The sequence below is a fragment of the Rattus norvegicus genome, chromosome 4, assembly GCF_021556685.1.
Source record: "Rattus norvegicus strain SHRSP/BbbUtx chromosome 4, alternate assembly SHRSP_T2T, whole genome shotgun sequence".
Taxonomy (NCBI): Eukaryota; Metazoa; Chordata; class Mammalia; order Rodentia; family Muridae; genus Rattus; species Rattus norvegicus.
Window position 1 is genome coordinate 152,814,691 of NC_141537.1, and position 27,542 is coordinate 152,842,232.

Sequence of the window (27,542 nt, forward strand, 5' to 3'; positions counted from 1 at the left end):
ATCTACGGAAATCAATGCTCTGCTCAAAATGGAGACTACTTACTGGCGACACTACTCCATTTTGGTTGCATCAGTGCTGGGGAAGACTGCAGAAGAACCAGTGTCTAGGGGTTGAGTTACACTCATGACTAGGCCCCCGCTTCTCTGCTCCTCCTTTGAATGCATGCTCAGGGCCTTGCTAATCTCATGAGACATACTCCTCACAGACTCTGACAATAGCCCTTACCCTAGGACCTTCAAACAGCACTGGCTGATCTGTGCTAGCTAAAGCTGGGCATGACGGGAGTGGGCTCACTACTTGGGGAATTTGAGATAGCCTGAGGACATGGCTCCGAGAGTGTTGGGAGACTGTGCTTTCCCCATCAGGGCTATAGAGGATGCTGTGTGAGCCCACTGTTTCTGTTCACCTGATCCGTCACCCTCGCCTGCAGTAGCAGTCCTCTCCCATGTTCTCTAAACCTCTGGTTAACTACACTGGATACTTCATACATACCATTGGAGAATGCAAAGTTGTTACAATTTCATTGGACATCTTTTTGTTTAGCTAAATAAATGAACATGGTTACTATTTGACTCTGTCAACAATGAGTCCCGTTTTGTTCCCTGCTCAGGGTCCTGCCATTGCTCTCCTAGTGTTGGAATTCACCCACTATATCTTTTCCTATTGCCTTATGTTAATAATTTTTGTATTGACTAGGCACACTAATACAATATTTAGATTTTTTTAACCTAATATAAAATCTGATTCAAGATGAAAATTCATCGTAATCATTTTCTTAACAGGATTCATATACTTGGTTTTATTTCTGCTGTCTTATTTTTCTTTTTAATAGATCTTTTCATATGCCGGCTATTTTTTCAACCTGACTTTTCCTTTGTGATTTTGAAAATCATATCTACTTTTTTATTCTTTTACTAATGATGCTTAATCGATATGCATTCAAATCAATTTCATCTAATTTTTATTATCAAAATAAAGCGATGTCAATTGACTGTTTTCTCTAAACTATAAAGAATATTCTGTGCTGTCTGGTCTTCTGGCCATTCAATTCTCAGTTTTTGCTAGTGGTGATATTTGATGTACAGTTATTATTAAGTTGATGATTTTTAAGCATGGGATCACTTTCAAAAATGTAGCCACTTTATTACGTTTTAATATAATATTGAGAATTAATTTTGTTTCACGAGGTTTTGTTTCCTTTGGCGGAAAGGAGTTGTTTGTTTTCCTTAGACTCTTTCATCAAATTGGCTTATCTAACTCAAGATTTTTTTTTCAGGCACTCATGTAGGATAGAGAGCTTTGAGCTTATGTATACAAAAGTCTACTGACTGCTGCAATACAGCCAAAGGATGCCTGCACAGGTGCAGGCGTGAGACCCATCTTCATTTTGAACAGCGGCTTCTGTAGAATAACATAACCCAGGATTGCCTGAGTACCTCCCCTTTAACCTGGCCTGGGCACCTCCCCTTTAACCTGGCCTGGGCACCTCCCCTTTAACCTGGCCTGGGCACCTCCCCTTTAACCTGGCCTGGGCACCTCCCCTTTAACCTGGCCTGGGCACCTCCCCTTTAACCTGGCCTGGGCACCTCCCCTTTAACCTGGCCTGGACACCTCCCCTTTAACCTGGCCTGGCACCTCCCCTTTAACGGGCCTGGGCACCTCCCCTTTAACTGGCCTGGGCACCTCCCCTTTAACTGGCCTGGGCACCTCCCCTTTAACTGGCCTGGGCACCTCCCCTTTAACTGGCCTGGGCACCTCCCCTTTAACTGGCTTGAGCCTTTCCCCTTTAACCTGGTGGTCTCATGTGACTTACAGTCCTTAGTGTCACCTTGATTCTGCAGAGTCTGACTGGTCAATGTCAGCTTTCTGTTTCAAAGGCCAAGTTGGAGCCAAATGTCATCTACTTTGCTCCTCACTGAATTAGGGAATTTTTGTTTGTTTGGTAGGTTGGTTGGTTTGGTTTGGTTTGGTTTGGTTTGGTTGGTTGGTTTGTTTGTTTGTTTGTTTGTTGGTTGGTTGGTTTTGAGCTTTTTTGTTGTTGTTTTGTTTTGTAATGGTCTTGAAATCAAAGCAACTTAGTATATAAGCCTAGGTTTAAAAAAAATCTAATTAATTCTGTTATTTAGAAAAGTTAAGTCTTTCTGTCGCTCTAGAAAGTTCAACCTAAATGGCAATTTGGTGACTGTCCTGTTGGCTGTCTTCTTGGAAGTCCTAACGTGTGTATAAACATGAGTTAAACACATCTCATTTGTGCCATTCATACAGTTCACTGGCTGGCTTCTGGCTTCTCTGGGCTCTGGGAGCTCAAAGCTGACCCTGCTCCATCGATCTCGGTGCCGGAGGAGTCTTTGCCGTTTTCTGATGGTTTGCATTTCCTTCTCCTTTCCCTAGACTGCTTGGTTGACTCTGCTCAAGTTTCACGGAAGCCAAGCTCTGTTTTGAGACAGACCGGAAACAAACATCAGAAGCATTCTCCAGATTTCTGGTGTCCTGCAGAAACTCAGTTCTTAAGGAGATGTTTGTTTTGACTATTGATTGTCCTTGAACCATGAGTCCTCCTATACCTGATGACCCTCTGTGTACTCATTGCCATGCCATTCTGCTCCAGAGCCAGGGCAGGGGAGAAAAAGAGGGTTCTATTTCAGAGGTCTCCTGAGAAGAGGGAGATGCTAAAATGCAGGCAGCCTAGCTCTGAGTGGCATGTGGGGTGCACTGCTGGGCTGCCCTGACTTCTTTTCATGGCTCTGAAAGTGTTTTTGCTCTTTGTGTAGCCATGGCTTAGGATCATGGCTGTTCCTGACCTGGCCTCAAAGCTGTGACAAGGGTCAGCAGGGCGACAGCACAACTATGAGACTGTGAAGGGCAGAAAGTTCATTTACTAAGTTTTTCCTGCAAAACCAGAGGATCTTCAAAGTTTGACTCCCCATACTTTCCAAGAACAGCCTTTACTTATACATTATACACTCCATGAGGGTAACTTAAAGGAAGGCCTGGTATCTTTCTGCTCTTGTCACCCCTCCCAAACCCCAACCCACACTTCTTTTTCAGCAGTAAAGTCATTGAGCATTATCTCTTATATGTCACAGTAAAAATATTTTCCTGAATTTTCCTCTTCCAACTAAAGAGCCCATTTGTCTCCTGTCTTTGGAACAAATGCTATACAAATGCTATATAAACTCCATTTGCATTTGGAAATTGTTCTGTTGAATATATAGTCCAATTTAACAATAGGGCCCATTGTCAACTTTATTCTCAATACGTAGTCCAGTCATAAATTATCAAGGCCCACAAGCTGCTCAGCCTTCTATAGGTTTCTGGCAAGATGTTGTACAGATAAGATTTTGTATAGGAAGCAATTGTGGCTTCATTCTGTGATAGGCAAGGTGCCAGGAAATACTAAATCAAGTGGCAATGGAGTCTCTTGAGAAAGTTATTCCTGATCTGTGATGATAGTTCAAACAATGCTGCCGCCCTTGTTTGTGCACTGGAAAGACCACTGAGTTATGTCTTATTCTATCAAGGACCAGCCAGTCTGCCAAGCCCAGCACTGGGGCTGAGACACAGAACAGCTCCATCGTGTTAACGCCCAATGTCTGGGAAAGGCAATTTCTTATTGCCACAATATAGCTACGTGTTTGTTTCTCCAGGCACATCTGGCACACCCAAGTCTATGAGGGCATTGTAAAAGTGGGAAAATGGATTTGAGGAGAGGCCAAGAATAGAGGGTGAGAATACAGGGAGAAAATGGGTGTGGTCATTAACCAAAAATGCCCAAGAGTCCTGGGCTGTAGCGGCGTATGGCTATAGTCCCAGCACTTGGGAGGCAGAGGCAGGCAGATCTCTCCAGGACAGCCAAGCTATACAAAGAGAAGCCTTGTCTCAAAATAAAACAAAATACTGCCAAAGGCTAGGGCATGCATCTGTTATAATGTATTAGAATTGCAAGAGACAAGCCCTGCAAAGTTAGTGTTCAAGTATCTAGAATGTTGGGGGATGGGGGAGTTTGTGTTCTCTTATCTTAGTTCTAGAAATTTAAGAATAGCAGACTCACGTAGCCCAGTAGAAGTGTGATACACACCACATGTGTAATTTCAAATTTTCTCATAGCCACATTAAAAGAGCACACAGAAACCACTAAAATCATCAGGAACAATTTATATTTGATCTAAAGTATTTGAAACATTCCCATTCTAGCGTGTAGCAGGCATTAACCTGATCCATGGAATAGTTGATGTTCTTCTCTTTACTCCAGGCCTTAAAAACCCAAGTGAGTCTGGGTACATTTGGCGCACCCAGGCAACTCCAGCAATCCACCGTCCTCCATCCCAGTAGCCCTGCATACTAACAAGTGACTGCTGTGCAGAACAAGACCCTTCTTGAACTCTCAGCCCCGCTCACCTTTTTGTCTCCCTGAACCTGAAGCCTCCCTTTCCCAGTCAGTACAGACCTCCAGGATGCACCACCTTATCAGCCCCTTGAATAAACTGCGCATGGCCCTTTAGAGAGGCAGCACTCTTCACGCCGACAAGCTGTAGAATCAAAGAGGCCTCTGCTGACCAATGAATGAAGAAAATGTAGAATGGGGTGTCTGCCATTCAACCAAAGAACGAAATCTTGTCATTAGGGTAACAAGGATGGAACTGGAGGGCATTGTGTCAAGTGATTAAGTCAGGGACAGAAAGACAGATGCATAAGGTCCTCGTATGTCATGCCTGCTTGGTCGGTTTGTTTTCTCAACCTAGCACAAACTAGAGTCATTTGGGAAGAGGGAACCATGTTAAGGGCTTTACTTACCTACAGACAAATCTCTGGGACATTTCCTTGATTGAAGATTAATGTGGGAAGGCTTGGGCCACTGTAGGGGGTGCCATCCCTGGGCAGGTGGTCTTCAGTTTTATAAGAAAGCAAATGGGGAGCAAGCCAGGAAGCAGCATTACGCCATGGCCTCTGCTTCAGTTCCTGCCTCGAGTTCTCTTCACGGTAGGCTGTCGTCTGTAAGATGGAGTAAACCGTCTCCTCCACACGTTGTTTTGGCCCTGCTGTTTAGCACAATAACTCAAGGTAAGCTGGGTTATACAGGAAAACCAAAAAGTCAATCTCATAGAAACAGAAAGCAGAGGAGTAGCCAGCCGAGGTTGGAATGGGGGTGGGGCGTGAGGGAGTGGGGGCGGGGGGAGGGGGAAGCTGGGTAACAGAAACCAAACTACAGTTAGATTTGAGGAGTAAGTCCGAGCATTCTCTAATGCCACAGAGAGCAGCAGGGGATTGTGACTTACACCTCACTACAGAATAAAGAACCAACGGAGGATTTTAAAGTTTCCCAGTATGAACAAAGAGTAAACGTTTCAGACAGGAGTGCTTCTGGCCATGGCAGTGCATGCCCTTAACTCCAGCACTTGGGAGACTGAGGCAGGAGAACGACTTTGAGTTCCAGGCCAGTCTAGCCTATGCGATTTAAAAATCAAAGAAGCACAGGGAAAGAGATGCTATCAGCCCTTTTGTTTTTTATCTTTCTTGGCACCAGATATGAAAGTTTCACATGGTACCCTGAGAGTGCTCACGGTTATGTGTTGATAAAATGAAAAATTGAGGAAGTCTGAAGGAGCCTTTGCTCCCAGGGTTCTTGCCAGCCTTACTCAATAGGTCCGGCCAAACCATACAGCCTGAGTGGGAGCTGCCTGGCTGCGATGACTCATCTTGGTTATCAATGTGACTTGATCTAGAATCAACTAAACACAAGCAGCTGGGCACTCCTGTGAGGGACTTTCTTGATCACATTATTTGAAGCAGGAAGACCCGCCCTACCCGTGGGCAGCACCTTCTGGTGGCAGCCCACATAAAAGGACGTGGAAGAAGGAAACTTTCACTCTTTACCGGCTGCCCTCGCTCTCACTGGCAGGTTCTGCCCTGATGTTGGAACCAACTTCTTCAGGCTTCCAAAGCAGACAGAAGACCAGCAGTTCTCCCAGAATCCTCCAGGCCTTTTGCGTCAAATTGGAACTTCTAAAACATCCAGCACTGGGAACTATCAGTGTGAGACAGCCATTGTTGGACTACAAGAACCACGTCATGTAAGCCAATCTAATGAACTCCCCTTAATATAAATTCGCTCTAACAGTTCTGTGTCTTTAGAGGACCATGACTGATACACTGCAGAACAGGTCAACTTCCAGCAGGCTTAGTCTTTGCTGCCCAAGTCTGTCTTCATCTTGCTCTTCTCCCTTCTGAGACTCCCTTCCCACATCATGCAGGGCTTCCTGGCCTCAGAGAGGATGCAGCAGGGTGAGGGGAAGGGCGTGTGATTCTGTAACTGGACCAGTGCATGAACTCAAGGTCGAGGTCTAGCTATGGGACGCATGACAACTGGAAAGCAGTGCCCCACCCAGGCTGCTTGAAGCTGCATCCACCAACCAAACCGGGCAAGGGCCAGAGTTGTCAGTCTGTGGATCGGAAGAGATTCATGCTACAGGATGACAGAGTGTGTCTGATCAACTCCAAGTTTCTGGCATCCGTCACCTGCCTGACTTCACATACCTGCCCATCACTTTGTCTTCGCGTGCACCCACAGATAATACCACTGAGGTAACAATAAACATCTGATCTTACAGATCCCTGGCTATCGCCTCTGACATTTGAATGGGTAAACTGTTTGTGTAACTCCTGTCAGTTTGTCTCGTCTGAATTGGTTGCACCAACTTTCTCTGCAGCCTAAGCTGTGCTCTTGGGGCAGCCCAAGTTCTCTGTGCTTCCCCCAAGCTGCAAGAGTAGAATCACCTGTGTCTGTTAGCACTCAGGACTCATGGTCTCAAGGCTGTCCCGGTGTTAATGGGCTCTGCGGAGTTTCTCCATATTCTGATGGGCACCCAGATACACTCTGCCTCTTCTGCACATCATGCAGAAGCAGTATCTCCTGTCATGGCTTTACAGACCTTTCTGGAAAGGAGCAATCCTGTCTTGTTCCCCTGTGCTTTACAGCTTAAATGAAGCAAAGACTCCCATCGAATCCCACCCACTTCACTAGAAATGTCTGTCATTGCCCAACCACCAGAGTAGACTTCCCCCCCCCCCCCAGTAAACTGACACTGGCGAGGATCCAGCCTGCTCCTGACACACCTATTTCTACTTCTCTTCCTCCCAGCCTGTTTGCAAAGCTTGAAGCTCTGTCTTGAAGCATTGCATAGGCAATGATCATGGATGTTTCTTAATCTTTTTTTCCCCACATTTTCCTGAGTAAACATATAAGGAGCATTGGTGCCTTTGAGCCTGAGAAATTTAGTTTTGAATCTTGGCTCCAAGATTTAATAATTCTATGACATCTGGGCAAATTGCTTAACCTCACTGAGCCCTACTTTTTCACCATAGAAATATGCTAAGCTGTGGGGGAGCAGATGACATTGTTAGTGAATGTGACATTAGCGTGTCACGTCAAGATCCCAAGTCCTCAGACCCATGGACGTGGCAATGCCTTCCCCTGGTCTAAGTACAGATGTTACCAATGAAATCCAGTGTGTGCACAAACTAACCATAGCTTCTTCTCCCACGAAGACTGTGACAAGAGACTGTCCCCCTACAGAGACCACCTACTCTGAGACCCCTACTACAGAGACCCCATTAGCTCACCCTCCTCTGCCATGTTGGATCTATACAGCGAAGCTGCCTCCTTGGGCAGTGGTGTGTATTCAATATGAGAAGCCTCCAAGCTGCTGGCATGTGTCTGTGTGCCTGTCCTAGCTTCATCACCCTAGTCAGGTTTCCAGGACCTGGCTCTGTGACAATAAATCCTATCGATAAGGTTGTCACAATGACCAGGAATATCCAGAAAGGTGGCATAGGTGAGATGTTTTCCACAAAACTGACATTGTTAAAGACAAAGTGCATTATGGGCTCAAGGAAAGGAAGCTGAGACAAAATAACCCTTCGGATGGGAGCCACATTAGGAAAGTTGGCTGTCATGAATATTGGGGTAGGGATCCTTAAAGGGGGAAGCTTTAATGTACCTCAGTTCCTGAGGATCAGGAGAGTTACAACATTGACAGAGCAATAAGGTCTCTGAGGGAGAGAGAGACCCTTCAGGTCCAAAGAAGGGGGGATTCTGTCTTCATGGGAGGTAAGTTCTATATTATATGACTTAGCCTGTGTACTAGAAGGCTGTGACAAAGACTAGCTATAATTCAAGGGAGTTTCGCATCTTAGCAGTAGTGAGGGGATCAGGTTCTGCCTGAAGCCTCAAGGAGGAGGGAGAGAACTCAACTCTGAGGTTGCTGAAAGGCCACAGCATTTTGGTATTAACTCTGTCCAGGACAGAGAGTGCAGGGATATGGCCTGATTTCTGGGTGAGATGAACTGGTGGACTTATTCTATTGTGTGTTAGAGATGACTGCTTTTTAGTGAACCATTTCTTTGCCCATGATGTAACCACTCCCTCCTAACGCCATCCTACTCTTGACAGATGTTAGCAGTCTTAGCTCCACTTCAGACTGTCCACAACCTGAATCCCAGGAATGGCTGCTATTTGGTGGCCTATTTAACAATGTTCTACCAAGCCCAATTATCCCAAACTCTCATTGTATGTCCTTGTCTTACTGTGACCAGGCCTCCCTACATCTCTTATGTGTGTCCACGAAGCCCCACCCAGTGCTCTGAACATTTGAAATAGGTAGTGTGGCTTAGTCCATCTTCTATTGTCAGAGCAAGGTTATCTTTATAAGACAGAGAAGTCTACTAAATTCACAACTATGGTGTCTAGAGAGTCCAAATAGCATGGACTCTGACCCTTAACAAGGGGCCTCTCTGCTCACAACTGGCAAAGACACAGAAAGGAAGCTGGCCATTAGCAGAAGGATTCCTGGTGTAGTGTGGCCTGGCTTTATAATTCACTGTCACAGGAACTGCCCAGGACGGCTAAGCACTCCTGGCTCTCAGGCTCTGGGACGCAGGACAAATTCTTGTACTGTTCTCCAGTTCTGCAGACAAAAAACCATGGGAATCTCAGTCTTCATAGCCACAGAATCCTATTCTTATAGTGAGACTCTATGTCTGTGAGGGTGAGGGCAGGTGTGTGTGTTGTGTGGTGTGCGTGTGTGTGTGTGTGCGCGCGCACGCGCGCGCGCGTTGGTTTGTCTGTCTGTGCCCGTATGTCTGTGTGTCTGCATGTGTGTGTTTCCTATGGTGGTTCCATTTCTCTGGAGAACTTGGACAATGCTAAGATGTCTCACCCATTCCTGATGACCACTCCTAGTGCCTGCAGCACCCCTACCTGACACCCCTTTTCTCCAAGCCCTGTCATCCTCCTGGATGAGTTCTCAGCCCTTTGATCAGCTGATTTCCAGGGACCGTCACCTCCTAACCACTTGTGCCCATGGCATCTCCAGAATGCTGTCATCAGTGATGACTGCTGTGTTCCTGAACCAGCCTCTCGACACCCACCCTCTCCTCCCTTCTCCTCTCAGTTCCTTTCCCTCAGTCACTAACTATGACATAGATGCTTTAACACCATCAAATTTGCTGGCTCAAGAACCGCGCACTTTCTTGTTATCTAGCCGTTCCTTGCGTCTCTGCTTGTTTGATTTCTAATCCATTTAAGATTGCACAGAACAATTTCTACCATGCTTGCTGATCTCCACAGTGCCCTGGTTCCTCCAACTCCCTTTTTGACAAAAATCCCCTCAGAACCGCTACATCTGCCAACTGTCTTGTGCTTATATCCCAGATGTTAATCACTGTTCAAGAAAAACAATTCCACGGGGTTGAACAATTTGGTACCATTATAATAGTTGGCAACATTCATTGAGGGTTTAACCTTGCCAGGCAGCATTCAAAGCATATTACATAGATTATCTCATCCTGCCTTCTACATCAGGCTGGCCAGGTGCCCAGAATTCCTGTCCTCAAATCTCTGAAGTTCATTTACATCAGACAACCTTCTCCTGCTCAGAGAAGATAGAAGCCATCTATTAAGACACAGTGAACATCTTTCTCCACACTGTACCAATGCTGAACAGAAATGCTCCCCCCCTTGTCCTCAGCCTCTCCCTCTCCCCCACCCCACATTCTGCTAGACTTCTGTCTACTTCTCTCTCCCACACTCAGCTTTCTCTCACATTTTTCTCGGGTCTTCATTTACATTTTGGTGAATCTTAAGATGGTTTCTTCTCTCCCGACCACTATTTTTCTTGTGCGCACGTCCAGCTGTAGAGACTTCATTACATCTCCTATGAAAACTGTTCCCCAATCATTCTGTCAAGCTAGAAACAAATCAAAGGAAAGTGATCCTCCAGTCACATGCTTAACCCAGATCTCTCAGTTCACGTGTACTCGACATTTCTCCTTGGATCTAGCCATCCAGTATGGGAAGACATAACAGAACTTCCCACATATGGCCACATCTCCATCTCTGTCATTATCTACCAAGATCACCCAATCAGGAATACAAGCTCTATTCCTATTTTCCTGTAGAGGGCCGCAATAACATTCGCCACCACAAGATGGCGCTGGCTTCCACTGCGCCCCACGTGGAAAGCTGGGATAGCTTTTGCCATTACAAGATGGCGCTGGCCTCCGCCGCGCCAGCCGACTTCCTTTCAGGAAGTTAACTGTGTGCACATGTGCAAGAGTGCCTTCGTGCCAGGTCTTTGCCCACTCCGGGGCGTGCCTAATGAGATCATGGGTAAGCGACCAATCAGGTGTGGATGCGCCGCGCTAGGGTGTATATAAGCCGCGCCATGCCGGTGCGCGGGGCCTCTCCTTAAGATTCAATAAACGTTTAAGCTGCAGCAAGGATTCGTATGTCCCTGCGTGTTTTCTTGCTGGCGAGGTCGCGCGGGACATTTTCCCTCACTACCTCCCAACCATCTACTCATCCAATTTCTACTTCATCTGTCTCTTGGAAGACAATAGCCTCTGTGCTCTGTACTACCTCCATAGCCTAGAACTCCCACTGCACGACAGAAAGACTCTCTGGCCTCTTCCCTTCACTGTGTTTATATTCAGCTCAATTTCCCTCAGGATCATGCCCCAAAATCTTTCCTCAAATCATCAATGTATCTGACATGTTCTTCAGGATTGACTTCTACCCCTGAACTACATTTTGTTTCTATCTTTCTCTCCTCTGAAGTATAACCTACTGAGAAACTGTTCTCAATAAAGTTTTATTGACAAGATAAATTGTCATTAAGTACGTTAAAGAATACATCCAACACTTAACAAGTGAATCAGTATTATTTAGTTTAAACTGCTTGAGAAAAACTAAAGTTCCTTATTTTGTTTACTTCCCATGGCAACAAGATCAGTCTTTGTATTGACTAGATTTTCACTATTGTAGAGTGTGTGTGTGTGTGTGTGTGTGTGTGTGTGTGTGTGTGCATACCTGAGATGATTAGGTTTGAAAAATGAAAGGTCTGCTTTAGCTCACAATTTTGGAAGTTTTATTCTGTGGTCTGTTGGCTCCATTGCCTTCCAGCCTGTGATCAAGCAGAATACCACAGATGGAGTTGCGTGCAGACAAGCTGTTCACCTCACAGGGAAGGAGAAATAGGGGAAAGAGAATGGTTTAAAATCCCACAATCCCCTTCAAAGACACACCCCTAAGAACATAGAACGTCTACGTTGGAAGTCCCAGAGCTAACAGTCTTAAGAAAGGGGCCTCAACATCCTGAGCATGGATCACATCCTGAGCCTTGACATCCTGAGCTTTACCTCCTGAGAATCAGTCAGCCATGGCCAGAGGCATGGTGGGTGACTATGCTTGGAAGACCTGGGAGCTCAACAGCATCCCACGTACTAGAGTCCACTCAATCCAGAAGAGGTCTTGTTTCATGTTAATTCTGACTGAGGCTCCCACAGTCAATTTGAACTTAATTTCCACGATGCAAATCTAGCATCTCTTGTTTGCTTTCATGTAAGCAATTTATGAGTCATTCTCTCTTGATACATTTTGTCTTCAAAAACACAAGCCTGTGGCCCAGATTAAGCAGTAGCAAGAGAATATAAAGAACAGAAGTTCAATCAATGTCCAAGAAGCAATCCGAGACATAGGGTAGAGGCTAAGCCTACTCAGAAGGCAGCTAATGAAAGGAAGGAGCTTTCTGTCCACCATCCAGTATGTTAAATGCCAGGCAGAGCAGGCAGCTGAGAGCCCCAACTGTCTCTCACATGTGCATATCTAGAGTAATAAAGAGCCTCAGACATTAGCAAATGACACCACATCAGCCTGTCACCATTTAGCTCTGACATGTATGAGTGTGAACTCCTCGTAAAATGTCACAGTGTCTAGGGAACAAGAGTGATTGGGAACCCAGTAACCCCCAGATCACTTTCTGCCTCGCAGGGCCACTAAGAGTCCTGGGCCTCCCAGCATAGCATGTATTTAATGCATCTCATGGGATCTACTCCCCCACAGCAGGACAGGAAATGTTTGGGAAAGGAAAACTTTGTACTAGATGTCTGCCCAGATATGTTTCATCAATGACAGCACTGCTTGGGGACCTTTCTCCCCAGTCTGCTCCTGGAAGCATAGATATCTGTCTGGGGCCTTAAAGTCACCCCTCTGGGAATTTGGTAGTAACCACAAATATGTAATTTGTAATAACTGTCGTTATTCTAAGGTCACACAAAAGAGCATAAGTGGCCCAAGTACAAAACAGTTGACAAAACAAGGCATTGCCCCACCTTGGTCAGTTCTGATACCTTCAGCCCAAGGTCTGCAGACGGACGGTAACTTTGTATTTATTTGTTCAGACAGGTACCTAGTGGAGCAGCTTGTACCTCGTATCTTCTCATGGACTTGATGGGATCCTACAGGAAACTGAATTCCAGTGTCAGTGTCACTCCCTCTGCTCTTGGACTCTAAGCCAAGAGCCTAAGGCAACTCTGTCCTACAGAGGTGATGAACACCATGTAAGAAGAGGTCACGAAAACTCCATCTACATCATCTTGGTTATTAAACTCAAGCAGAACTGATACTGCCCCAAGACAAATGTCTTTCAATCACTCTGTCCAGTATCATATAAAGCTTTAAACAGAGGAAGGAGAGAGATGGGGAGGAAGTATAGAATGCCTTGGGGAAGGGGACAGAAGGAAGAAAATGCCCAGAGCATGCACAAAGCCAAGCGGGTGGCTAACTGTGGAGGACTTAGCTCATCTAAGAAAGTGATAAGAATGGCTGGGGGAAATTGGGCTTCAGAGACAGACACCCCAGTCTCTAAAGTGCTGGCCCCACAAGCATGAGAACCCGGGTTTTATCGCCAGAATATGTATTTTAACCATCAAGTTTGGCAATATGCACTTGTAATTCCAGTACTGGGAAGGCAAAGACAGGCCACTACTGAGCGTCACAGCCAGCCAACCTACCCTACTAGGCAAGGTACAGACCAAGAAGAGACACTGTCCCATGAAACAGGGTGGGTGGCCCCTAAGGAATGATACCTGAGGTGACTCCTGGCCACCATACACACGCACACATATGTGTGTGCACACCTGCATACACACAAAAAAATTAAATGTAAAAATAAATATAGAAGTAAAAATCAGGGCAAAAATGATTTTAAAAAATCAATTAGGAGAGGAAATAGATTTAACATTTAAAAAAACAAATAAAGTTGTATGACATGGGATGCCTTTGGTTCCGTGTCATACAGCAGAACAGAACTAAATATGATGCTGTCCCAGTGCATCCCAATAAAAGGATTACAGGATAGAAAACACCAGGATAGAGACCTTGAGAAGTAGAGCTGGTATCCTAAAAGGGGAGCCACCTACAGCACCACCCTTACTGCCTCTTCCCTGCAGAGTGCAAAGCAGCAGGAGAAAGTGTGTCAGGAGAGCTCCATCAGGGCCCAGGCACCATGTGTCAGCAGCGAGGAAACACGTCCCAAGACAGACGTGTTATCTTGATGCAGATTATGATCCTTCGAAGCATAAGCTAGCAAAGTCAAGTTTTAAAAACGACTTTGTTCAAATATACACTATACACCTGTGCTATACTAACTTTGAAATAACCCGGAGACCACACCCATTCTTGCTACATGGTGCAATTGCAACATGGTCGTTTGAATGTATTCTTCTTTGGTGAATCTCAAGGGCTGTACCCTTTCCATAGAAATGTGATTAGTTTTCAAATATTTTCTGACTGCAGTTGGTCCAATCTGTAGGCATCAAACCCATTGACACAGATGCCCAACTACACTATAAACGTCAGTAATCACTGGAGGACCACATTGTGGCATTAAGATAAGGGAAATAAAGCTAACTGATTAAGCAAGTAACACACACACACACACACACACACACACACACACACACACACCCCAAGAGAAAAATGAGGCAAGGAGAAGACAAATAGCAAGACAACAGGCTTCAACTTAACAGACCCCCAAAGTAACAAAGTAAATGTCAGGAGCTTGGAAGGACAGAAGGCAAGACAGAAGGCAGGACATGAGCATGAGACACATAGTGTGAGTTAAAAGACAGAAAAAGATGAAAAGCTAAGGTCTGACAAGAGGTGTACAAGGCTGACACCCAGCAATGGGGAATGGAAAAATGCTGCGTAGGAAACATGCAAGAGAGGTTTGAGCTAAGAGACCCCGCCATGGTAGAGCATCTCTTCACAATGTCAGAATGACATGGTCCTCAGCTCAGACCGACGCTCCCCACATGTGAGGAAGCACTGGCACGCTTCAGATGAAACAGATGAACTGACACTTAGTTTGGGTTTGGTTTTTATCAAGACAGGGTTTCTCTGTGTAGCCCTGGCTGCCCTGGAACTCCCTCTGTAGACCAGGCTGGCCTCAAACTCAGAGATCCATCTGCCTCTGCCACCAGAGTGCTGGAATTAAAGACGCGTGCCACCACCTTCCGGTGACACTTTGACTTATTTTTTCTAAATTCGTATCTCAGTGATGACTAAAACAGATGGGGAAAGCAGTAAAATAAAAAATAAAAAATTTTAAAAACCACACCTTTGAAATAAATACTGAACAACTTTAACCTGATCGACAAGCACAGATGTCCAGGCTTTCTGCGGGTCATAAGTAAGGGTTCCCCATATCCAAATGTGCACATGTCACACAAAGGTCTATGACTATCTGGTGCTAGTTCAGATACCAGTAAAAGAAAGATACCTCAAACAAAAAAATCTCCATTGTTTAAGGTAAGTAACCCAGCTCTCCATGAGTCCTAAAGCAAGGAAGAAATCAAAAATAGCATCTGAAAGACTCTAATGTGAAAATATAGCTTGCTTGCTTAGCATGAGCACAGCCCTGGGTTTGTTTCCCAGAACCAAAGGAGAAGGAGACGGTGGGAGAAGGATGAGAGGGATTAGAGAGGGGAAGGAAGGAAGAGAGCAGGAGGAGAAAGAAGAAGAGACAACATGGTGAAATGGGCGGTATTTGGGTAAAGCAGAATTTGTGAACATTTTGTCACAATAAAACCCTGTACCAAAAAGAAGAAGGGGGGAAGAGAAGCAAAAGGAGAGGAATAGGGAAGAAAAAAAGGAAGGAAAGAAGGAAGGGAAGAAGGAAGAAAAAGAAAGGAAAAGAAAGAAAAGAAAAAGCCTCAAGTCAGCAATCTCAGCTGTCTCTTCAAGAAAGTGGGGAACATATTTCAAAACATCAGATTGTCCATAGAAAGTATATACAGCCTTGCCAATTTAAAATTAGTTTAGAAGTAAAGAATACTAAGGACTCACCTGATACCTGAAAAGGGAACTGGGAAAAGCTGAGCCAGTGACAGCTCAGAATGAGTCAAGGAAAATGATAGCGAAGACCGTGGCAGGAAAGCCATGCAGAGGGCAGGAGAGCAGAGGATGAGAAAGGTCTTCAACACAGTCCACTGGGCCAGCCGACCAACCTGACAGGCCTCCATCCTGACTGAGAAGGGAGCACAGACATGGACAATGTCTGAATAGAGCGCCTGCCTCACCATACACTGCAGGGAAAGGAAGGATTGGTGAAGGGGCATACACCTGCAAAGTGAGGCTAGGAGGTGACGGACCTCTGCGCTTCCTGAGCGAGCATGAGGGGTAAGAGCATGTTCCCCAGAAAATGACCTCTATCTGTTACACTGAAAGAGTAGGGCAAAGAGCTGTTGTCCCAGCTATGCTGCGTGCACTGACATCGGTGTCGAAAGACATGAGAAACACTGGATTAGGAGCTGAGTGTTAACAATGGGTGTCTTAAGCTACTGGAACTCTGTGGAGATTTTTGGCAATGAGCTTATTTTATTTTATAATAAAACAATAAAGCTATTTTTGCAGCATTTATCCTCGTGGTAGAAAGCCATGCTATTGAGGGTGTGGGCCGGGAGTCGCACACATTGTTACAGTAGAGCTTCTTTCTGGAATACAATTTGACAGAAGCCATTAAAGTTTAGTGTGTGTATATATACGCTCACTAGGAATCTGATCTTGTATAAATACTGATATTAATATGTGGGATGTGTTGCAGAAAGTGGTGCAGCTGTGAACTCTGGGACACAGCTCTCCCCTGCAAGGCGCTGTGGTTTTCTGGCAGTAAGTGTCTCGAGAGATGCCTCTTCCTCCTTTCAGGTTCCACCGGGGCCCTCAGCGCTGCCTAGAAGATAAAGGGATTTGGGTAGAATATTTGTAAGGCCTGGGGGAAATATGAGGAGAGGAGCAGAAGGCAGGGGAAATTTTTAAAAGCAGGGGGAAAAAACAAAAGGAAGAAGAGAGAAAAGGAGAAAGAAGGAAAAGAAGAGGTTAAAAGGTAAATTACAGTAAGGCCTATGAAATACTATGAGACGCTCGACAAAGAATGAGTTAGATCACGTTGACCCTGAGAAGGTCAGAGTCGAACAGCAGAGCAAATGACATAAGTAAAGTTTGTCTCCTTTTCTGTTTAAGGAAGGAAAACATCCTGTCCGTTTGCACAGGACCACAGATAAAGCTGGAAGGATGCATTCCATCTGGCCGGTGGTATGGAATGAACAGAGTTTCTATAGACCTCAAGCCCTGCATGCTGGGGATGGCTTAGTGGCCATGAACCCAAGGGATGCAGCAGTGCCTGGGGAACCTTTTAGATGCACAGAGGCCATGAGACGCAGCGTGCATGAGATCCAGCGCGCACTGATCTCAGTGAAAGGGAGTGGGTGGTTGGGAGTCAGCATCCATTGTGGGTAACTCTGGGAGCAGATGCTGCACCAGGTGCAATGGAGTGTAAACAGATAAAGAGGATGTGTTTGCACCTGGGTGGGAAGGGCTGACTGGCTCAGTGCTCACACCAGGCACTCCTGATACATGTAAACAGCTTCAGGTCCCTTAACCAAGCTCCTTCAAACCCTCGTATTAGAGGTACCTTCCCAAGACCCAAAGTTAGTGGAAATGTTCCCTCTGGAGCTCCTGGGTGGGGGTGAGGAGGGATCAGTTTTCTGCTATTGGTGTTTTAAGTTTCTCGCCACCTTTTGCAGGTGGGGCATGGAGTGATGGAATGAGTTCTCGGCCAGAAGAAAAAATTCCAAAGCAACGCCCCAGAGACTATGCAGCTGAAGAATAAGAAAAGCAAGCCTGAAATGTGTTCACGGCAGCCTGAAGCAATTTAAGAGAGAAGGGGAGGGGGCTTGCCGGAGATCTAGGCATTGAAATTATTTCCCCTTTTAATGCAGATGGATGAAAATGAGAAAGCTCTGTTCCCAAGAGGAAAGCCAGCCACAAGGAAAAGTCTCTTAGCATTTCCAGCAAGATGTGCCTGTGTGTGTACAAACAACTCGAAAAGGACCGAAGCAACACTGGGCAAAGCGTCTGTTTCCTCTTCCTCTGCCTCTCGGCTCCTCTGCTTACCGATCTCCACTGCAGGCAGAAATGCTCTGTGCACATCTAAGATGCTCCACACATAGGAACAGTTCAATGCGAATGACACACTCCGCTGGACTCCTGGCTTTCTCAAACTTAGGAGCTTCTTTCCTGGGTTGAACTCTAATTTATTGTGCCAGGTCCCTACTGGGGAACCCTGGAATGTTTGCAGTGCTCTGCTGCAGTGAGCTAAGAACAATGCTAACATCAATCAGTATCTAGGATATATTCCCAAGGCCCCTTTGCCTGAGCTAGAACAGAGGACGTCTTTGTAATGGTCAGTTTTCTAGGAGAACTCCTGGAAGAAAATAGGAACTGTGTTCAGGATCCCCTAAAGCATAACTTTGACCTTTCTAATTCTGAGCACAGGATTGTAGGAGATCTGGGGCTCTCTAAGCCTCCCTCCAGGAGAGGTGGATCATGAAGAAATGATGGTTCATCTTTAAGAAACAAAAACAAAATCCCCTTTCCTCTCCACAAATGATTTAGGAAATAAAATTGAAGACTTGGAAAGAGTCCATCACAAAGAGGCTAAACCCAGAATGACTGTACAGCCTAGAGTGGGAATCCTAGTCAGACAGGCTGAGAGCCGGACCACCATTGTGGCTGGAAATCTGAGTGGGTGTCAAAGAGGAGATGAGAACTTCTGTAACACGCCGACCTGCAAAAAATTCCTGCGACATTTCCTTCCCCCAATAAACTGTCACGCAGCAAAGCTGTTTCTGACAGGATTGAAGTTCCGTGAAAGCAATATGGAGACCTTCACCCTGCAGGTGCACGTGGTTCCCAAGGTGAGTCCCCAAGGATGGTCTCCTAATGCAGTTTGTGTGGTTGAGGTTGGCATAGTCAGAGGCCGAGAAAAAAGAGGAAAAGAAAAGAAAACCAAGCATGCCTTGCTGTGGATGGAGGGGGTGTCTAGCCCAGGCCCACTCCATCCCTCCTCCAAGACAAGGTCATACGGATACAATGAGGTAAGAGAAAAAGGTAGAGACAAAGGAAAATGCACCTTACAATAATTACCTCATTTAATTCCTGAAGAGGGGGCTGGAGGGGAGAGCATTGTTTCCAGTCTATTAACCACATTCCAGAGAATAGTGGAAGAAAAAAGTCACCCTAATCCCATAATTGAAACAAAACCATTGTTTCCGTGTCGGCACTTCTCTGCCCTGACATGATTTGTTATTATTTTCATGAAATTACAGAGTAAGTGGCACAATTTAATAGCCTCTGTTTTAATTTTCATTAATCATTGCAGCAGACTCGGTTCCCTAGTTGCTGAATTCTTCAAAATCATCACCTCCAGCATGTGACCCAGTCACCTCCATGCACCCAGCTTTCCCGGACAGCCCTTTCCACTGAGCCTTTCCATACTCTCTGCATCCTATTTCTGCTTTGTTTTAAGTAAAATTACAGCTTCAGATCGTTTTATTAAGATTAATAGCCCCAGTGGGTAGCAGGCAAAGGACTCAGGAAGTGAGAGCACAGCCATCCTGAGGTGCCTTTGGGAACTTGGGAACGAGAAGAGAAGCCATTGAGAGTTCCTTGTAATGATAGACCAGTAATTGATGATTGCTGGAGGGGTCAAGGTAACAGTACTAAAGGCACCAGAGTAGTTAAAGAAGTGACGATCAAAACTTCGGGTGAGTGCCCGTTCATTTCTATTCTCAGTATCATTATCAATAACCCCTCCCATCCTCGCTCTCAGAATGGCCCATGGAATCGGATGAAAGACATTTTTTTTATAAACTTAGGATAGACTTGATTCCATGTCAAGGACAGGCTAACAAAAGTTTGAAAGATCCTGATTGTTGGTATCAGGAGTTGCCTTTAGCTCTGACACCTGTTGGTCACTGTTGCCATGGCAACGGCCAGGGCGCAATTCACACCTCCACCTGGGAACCTTTATGTCACATTCCAAATAAAAGGCAGATTCCCTGCGTGTCAACTTCTCCTTTCTCTCCCCACGCCCCTTCCCCTTGTCTCATTCCCCCATTAAAATCTCACCACGTGGAACCGGGTTGGTGTTGGTTTGGTGTGCTCTTTCCCCACGGGTGTGGCCGATATCTGATATTATTGACAACTGATATCTGATATTAAGAACAACACTGATCCCTCAAGTGAGACTGGATGTCCCGCCCATTGTGATGCGGCTGCTTCAACTGGGCAGGGTCCTGGAAAGTGAGCTGCGTGAAACGGTTCCCCAGCTTGAGTCTGGAGACGCAAGAACCCCCGAGCCATCCCTCACAGGCTGTGCACCCTCAAACTGAAGGCGCAGAGCTCCACATCGGGGGAAGTGGAGGCTCATCAAACTGTTTCCTGAATTTTCAGGTGACCCCAGGCTTGCAGAAACACACCTGTCACCCAGGACTGTGAGTGACAAGGAAAGCAAAGGAATGTGGTGCTGGGGTTCAACTGAGCGCGTAGGAATTCATCCTTGCCAGGTATGTGCAGCCTACAGCCGGGCGGTCCAGGAGCAGAAGGAGGCAGCTCTGCTCACCCCTTTCCTGTCATTTGCTTCCAGGAAACCCAGAAAGGCTTTCTATGCAGATGCATGTCTCAAATTAGATCCTGGACAATCTGGAGCAAGTTTGTTTGTTTGTTTATTATTGCAGGGAGATCAAACCCAGGAGTTTGGAGAGGACTTATTTCAGAAGTTCTTAAATTGCAAACTTCTGCAATGGCTTATTGTGATGCAGATGAATTCACTGAGGCAAAAGGCTGAAACGATTTGAGAGGCTTCCTATGCTGCACTGAGAAAAGCCATCTTTAGGTTGTCAGGGCTACTTGGCTGCTCCGCGCCCACTGTTTGCCTTCAGTTCAACTTAGAATGGCCTTTTATCGTGGGGATCTGTGCACCAGGCATGCGAGGGAGGACAGGATTCTGCTCTTCTCACCTCCTCCTGCCTCCGTTCAATGGGAACAGACACTTAGTTATCTTCAGAATAAAGAACTCTATGAAGACAAGGGATAGGAAGTTCTCAGCTCTGACCGACACTTTGCAAAGAGCAGAGTAAACAGCAAAAGCGCCAGCCGCGTGGATCCACGCAGTATTTTTAGACCGTCTCTCATGGTTCAGAGCATACGTGCAAGATGAGAGAGGTGGTGTTGGCTTGCTAATTATATTCCATTCTGGTCCCCTCAGCCCCGGAAAGTGCTAGATTCTTGATTGTTTTGCTAAAAACATCCCAGAAAGGATTTTACCGTCAGCTGCTCTTGAACTTTTATAGTTTCCTGCATTTGCTGTTGACTGGCATTCCCGACCTTGATAGACATATCCAGACAAAATGACTAGCCTGTGAGCTGGGACTTTGTCATCCACAGCTCGCACAACCCTGCTGGCAGCAGTCCCTGCGTTTTGCACCCATGGCTACAAGAAGTCAGGCTGCACAGACACACATCCCGTGGCCGAGCAGTGGTCTGAGGGCCACCCTTGCTCTGAGTCTCTCTGTTCCTGTTAAGCATTGAGTGGTGATTGGTGTGCTCATGTAAGAGTTCTGACACAGGCACAAAGATCGCTTGACAAAATCGGGAGCATTCGGGGCGTGGCACATACCTTTAATCCCTGCGTTAGAGAGGCGGAGGCAGGAGGATCTCTGAGTTGAGGCCACCCTGGTCTACAGAGTTCCAGCACAGCCAATGCTACCAGAAAAAAAAAAAAATCCATGACTTGAGAAACCAAACCATGAATGAATGGATGAATGACTGAGTTACGTTTTCAGAGCACAGTAACTGGATGCTGTGATTTATGACAACATCCCCTGTCATATGCCAGCTGTCCCCTGACACTCCTCAGTGTCTCACAAGGAGAGGTGCTGCACAGCATTGTCCTCCCAGAAGAGCAACCATCTTCCTAAGACCAGCTGTGTCTGTGAGGGGACGGGCCTCACAGCTGGCCCCCTTGACTGCTGACATTCTCTCCTAGCAGGAGTGAGTATGGAGGGAGATTGGAACCCCACCTGAATGCCCAGCCACTCCACTAAGCCATGTGCGTGCAACCCTGCCCTATCTGTATGGGGCTGAGGGAAGGGCGAGAGTGTATAGACTCAGGAAGACTAGGGGTCGTTAAGGGCTCCATCTATATGGCTCTAAGGAAGCCATGATCCCTGGCTGAAGACTTCCCAGTGTATCTGCTTTAGAGTCACCCCAGTTCCCAACAGTAATCCCTAAGCAGTGTGTGTGAAGGTGCATAAAATAGCTTACCAGTTCCCCGGGATGAAAAGTGGTAGAATTGTGTTTGTTTTGTCATTGAAACTTTGGTGTTGCTCTTAGGAGAAGGACAAGTTACCTCAGGATCTTCAGCACCCAGTCAGGAACCCTCTCTCCTAATTCAGAGGTCACCATTATCCTTGAGGGTCTGTGTTTCAAGAGCCCCGGTGCACACCTGGAGCCCACAAATCCACGTCTATAGTTTCTGCTTATGCCTATGACAAAACTAACTTATAAATTAGGCATGGGAAGAATTTGACAACAAAAACCAATGATTAAATACAACACATAACAATATATTGTAACAAACATAATGTGAACATTGTCTCTTTCTCAAAATATCTATTGCACTGAAGAGCAATGCCAGCACTTATTTGCCTCTTGACTTAACAAGAGGCGAAGTTTAACCTTTACAGACGGCCACAAATAATGCTAGCCTGAGGAACAATCAGAAGCATAAGCTATGGCTTCTAAGTACATATGGCTTTCTCACCGTGTAAAGTTGGATATTATGCATCATGCTGTTGTAAGCCAGGGATTTTCTGTACTTACCACAGGAGGGGCGAAGCTTAGCGCTGACATAGAAGCCATCCTCACAGCGGACCAACTGTGACCCTGCATGCTGTGTACAATCCTAACCATGTATGTTGTGTGCAACCCTGACCCTACATGCGTGTGCAGCCCTGACCCTGTGTGCTTTAAGTTGGCTTCACATGTGGATGCTCATTTCCCATCACTTGGGCTGAATAACAAACTGTGACTTTAAGGGAGGTGGAGAACTCCCATTTCCGAATTCTTTCCCTCTTGCCAAGTCCCTGAGCCTTATATGCTATACTGTAATAAGTTCACAGTGGCTGGGATGGTAAAAAAGAAGAGAAGGGACTATTTATTCCTGTTCTTCCTGGTGGAGGCAGCTAGTGGGATGGGAGGCAGAACGGGAGCAAACTACACACACTTAGTACACACACTGTTTGACAGGAATTACTGAAACAAAACACAGGAATACCTGCTTCCATTAAAGACAGACATAAACACCCCACCGAAGTCCATAACTTCTACTAACTTCAGATGCATGTGGTGTAGACACCTTTGAAAGGCCACACCATAGTATTTCTAACAACTACTTGTGCAATTATCTCTGAGGCAAGAGGAACATGGGATGTGTGACCTCTGACCAGAACACAAGAGGAACATGGCGTATGATGTGTAGCCAGGACATGGAGCAGGGACCAGAGGCTGTGGTTCTAGACCCTCTGTTGAAAGAGAAGCGATCCAATCGCAATGCCCTCGGACAGTATTGCCTTTTATTATGAAGTCTGTTTTATGTTAGCCGAATCTCTCAGTGGCTGTAACAGCTAAGAACGTCCACAGAAGGGATCATTCTCATTAATGTGGATGGAAACACAATTTCAGAGTTTGTTTTACTTAACATATCAAATCATTCTGTGACTCTGAAATTGTTCTCCAGCCCTTGAGAATTTTTAAAGGAGCAAGTGCTCTTGCCTTTCCTTCCCAACGTGGTGAGTGACGTTTCAGACCATGGGCATTTAGCAAGTTCATCCAGCATTCAGTTCAAAGAGTCAAGGTGAAATGATAATGCCCGAGAAGCCAGGCCTGTCGGTACGAGAATATCAGGAACCCTGAATGTCTACTTTGCCAAAAGCTTAAATGATGGGGATGTCCCGACTGGGATTGTGGCTCCACTGGTGACACGCATGCTCTGTGCTCCCTGTGATGTGCAGAAGACAGAGTCTGGGGGGAATTATTACAAGTTCCAGAACCACTACAAGCTAGCGCCACTCCCAAGAGAAGTGCTCATAAAATACTCAAGAAGTGCTTTGAAATATTCTTTGATCTCTTGTAAGTGAAATCTGGTGCAAACTTGTCCATATTCTCTTTGCTCATCTCTTCTAGACACGAGAGGGCCCAGGCTTTGTTTTAATCTGTGGGTCTCTTGACCCAGGCTCTAGAATATCAGGTACCAGATGTGATGTCATGTGTACAGAGTTTCAAAAAGTGTCTCTTTTTAGCATAAATCCAGAACCTCAAAATTCTCTTTCGGAATAACTGTGCTTTCTTCTCCTCCAGCCAGCAACTATCCTAAGCTGACAGCACTCTGTGCCAAGTACTGGGATGGCATAGGATTCCCTCAAACAGTTTAATTAACTGCCACCAGCCTATCTAATTATCCATGTTGCATAACAGCTTTTGAATGACAGTAAATTTTCACCAAAATATACTTCCCTTATTTCTAAAGGCCACTTTCTCTTAAAAACAAAACACAAACCACTTGCTGATTTTAAGAGCACAAAGGCATCTCTGTGTCAGGCTTTTTGGATAATTTCATGAAATTCAGCACATGGGAAAAGCTGGCCACCACACGTGACAAGCAGATTAGTATGCGATTCCCACAGTCCTGACACGTGCTGCACAGGAGTCTGTCAGCTGCTGTCCGGCTTTGCCATTTGCATAAGGCAGGCTTCGGGAAGGCAACCATTTAACTATTTCTCCCCACCCCTCCACCAAGGTTGTCAGTGGCTAAATGTAGCTGTGGTGATGTTCAGAATCATGCCACATCACAAGTGGACAAGGGGCTCTAAACTTTTCAGAAAAGTCTAAACTCCTTTCTAGACCGGAGCCTTCCCACCACCCTCTGCCTGGGCATTCCTGCACCGGGGCACTGGGCGTCTGCTCTGGTTCAAGCAACCCAGGAGCAGCACCATCTGGGCAGGCAGTACAGTGACGGCAGGTTCTGCTTCTGTCCAGGTCCGTTCATGTGGGTTTCAGGATCTGGTCCTGTGTCATACAGCCTTCAGTGGAATTGTGTGTTACAAATACTGAACACCGTGGATTCGACCATCCTGCTACTCAGTGGAAAGTGGAAACGTGAGGCACACATCCCATATGGCTCTGCCTCGAGCTCTCATTTGATCTGAGTCTGGTCAGATTATACACAGATCTATCTAAATGGATGACTCTATCCTTATCTGCCCACCCCAGGTCAAAGCAATGATTTCACTTCTTCAATTGACTCCAATGGCTTCCCTGTTCCCGACCTTGCCCTGTGTCCTCCTACATAAGTCATTCTTCCTAAACAAAAGTACAGTTCTACAACCACCTGTTTGACACTATGCCTGGACAATAAACCCAGACTTTCTAAAGTCACCACAGAACCCTCTCACGGGGGCACCTCCTCACTCTTACTTTGCATCTGAAGGTTCTGATTTAAAGGGACCCCTGCCTTCTTCAGAATCATCAGATAGTCATGTCTGGTTTCCGCTCAGAGACACTTGTCCTGTTCGGTATTCTTCGCTTACATGGAGAACTCTTTCATGTCCGTTCTCATCTACCTTGTTAGCACAGAGGCGTGGGCAGCCTGGAAGCCCCAGATCTGTTTTCCGTTTCATCGTCTTTACATTCTGCATTGCACATGACGTCAAACTCTCCGATATCATCAGACCTTCTCTTTATTTATCGCTACATGCTCCTTCCGAGTCTGAGCCGAGTCTGGGCAAGGCCAGCACGATATTCATCTGCTGAGTCTTGGCGTTCTACATCACTGGCTTCGCCTCTCAGATCATCTCGTCTCCAGGTAAAATGAAGCCAGTCCTCCGTGGGACTTCAAGAATCCACTCTATTCTAGGCTTCTCTTCTCAAAGACCAGATTTGAACTCCACTCTGCACCTACATGGTGATTTGTCTCTAAGGCAATACTTGAACTTGGAAAAGAAGCCAGGGTAGCAAAAGAAGCCCAGGACACCAAAAGTACCTTCAATAGACTTTGCCTTTGCCTTTCATGCTTCACTCCAGCCAACCCCAGAGGAAGGGATGGGTGGAGGTCCTAGACTCCTCGAGTCCTTCCTGCCCCAGCCACCCCATTCAGATCCTCCTTCCAGACTCTTTCACACAATGCCTGAGCCTGTGTGTATGGCCTTATAGACAAATTCAAAATTCAAGCTAAAGAATGGAGGGAATCCTTGCCACCTAAAATGAACTCCAAAAATTAAAGAGCAAAATGATCCAGTTAACTTCTCAAAGGATGAAATACAAAGGATCAATAAGTACTTTTAAAATTGTTCAGCCATCAGAAACAGTCAAGTTGAAACTGCTTTGGGATTCCATCTCACCACAGTCAGAAACATTATCATTAAGAACATAAATGCTGGTGACGATGGGGAAGGGTGGTATTTATATACTACCGATATGAAGGTAAATTGGAGACACCACTGTGGAAATCACTATGGAGGTTGCTCAAGAAACTAACGCTAGAACTACTCCATGATCCAGCTACTCCACTTCTAGGTATATACCAAAAGTTCCTCAAACAGCATACCACAGGGACGTCTGCACATCCATATTCAATCACTGTACCTCTCACATCAGCAACACATAGAACCCGCAGACTCCAATTAAAGCAAGATAGAGAAAATGTGATGCATGTAAGCAATGAACTTTTCCTCAGTCACAAAGCAGAATGAAAACATGGCGCAATTGGGGAAATGAGCAGAACACAGACCGTTATGTCAACCAGGATAAGCCAGACACCGAAGGACAGATGCCATATTTTCTTTCCTATGAAGAATCTAAATTTAAACTTACACAAACAAGTACAAAGGCATGCACACAGAGACACATGGTGAGAGAGGAGGAGGAGGAAATGTGGAGAAAACTGTGGGAAAACTAGCAGGGAATAGAATACGTACGTCACGAAGGCAGAAGTAAGGACAATTTGAGGGAATGACAAGATCACCAAGATGGTGCAGACATTAAAGAAGGCTGGGGGGTGGGGGGGGAATAAGAACCCAGAGTAATTGCAACTCTGTTTGCGTGTGCACACACACATGCACGCAAGAACATGTGCACCAACTGCATGCCGAAACCCATTACTTTGTGTGCTAAGTTTAAAAAATTAGAGACTGGAAAAGACAAAAGTACACGCTCAGTATCCATGTCTGGTGTCAGGAAGCCCAATATGGTGGATCCACTCTAATAGTTTCTTCAGGACAAAGATGGAGGAAACCTAGAGTGCAGAGTTCACTGCAGTGGTCTACTATTTGTTTCTGTGAAAAAAAAATCAGGAAAAATCATCTTAAGGACTGAAAGGTTTACTTAGGCTCCCGGTCTCAGCCTCAGCAGTCCGTGAGTCCATTGTTATTAGTCCTGTGGTGATGTAGAACGTCTGGCAGAAGTGCACACGAAAGAAAGCTGCTCACCTGAGACATTCAGGGAGCAGAGAACAAAAGCCAGGAAGTCTGGGGACAGAGACAAAGCCTTCAAGGTCCCATCTCCAGTGACTTACTTCCTCCAATAGGCTGCACTTCCTAAGAGCCGGTTCAGCTATGAGCTCATCACCAGATTCGCCCATCGATGTAGATAGCATCTTCCTTATCCAGTCACCTCTCAGGGGTACCACGGCCTGGAGATCAGGCCTTTAACAGCTAAATCTCAACACTGCTAGCAAAGTCACCTGTCCCAGGAAGCTTTTTGTAAGTCTCTGGCCTGCATCCACCATGTGCTTCTCATCTTTCAAGTCAG

The 27,542-nt window shown here is 45.8% G+C and overlaps 2 long non-coding RNA genes across 2 annotated transcripts in view; one reads left to right on the top strand and one right to left on the bottom strand.

Moving 5' to 3' along the window:
- Positions 1-828: 828 nt before the first annotated feature.
- The window catches only part of LOC120102372 (uncharacterized), a 50,629-nt gene continuing 23,915 nt past the window's right edge, over positions 829-27,542 (bottom strand). The window contains exons 3-6 of the long non-coding RNA XR_015686128.1: positions 4,796-5,040; positions 1,733-2,434; positions 1,488-1,660; positions 829-1,437 (exon numbers count right to left, since the gene is read on the bottom strand). This is a non-coding gene — a long non-coding RNA (uncharacterized LOC120102372). The remainder of the gene's footprint in view (positions 1,438-1,487; positions 1,661-1,732; positions 2,435-4,795; positions 5,041-27,542) is intronic.
- On the top strand, positions 6,324-12,967 carry LOC134486836 (uncharacterized). The gene is made up of 2 exons (XR_015686129.1): positions 6,324-6,583; positions 12,737-12,967. It is a non-coding gene; the product is annotated as an uncharacterized LOC134486836 (long non-coding RNA).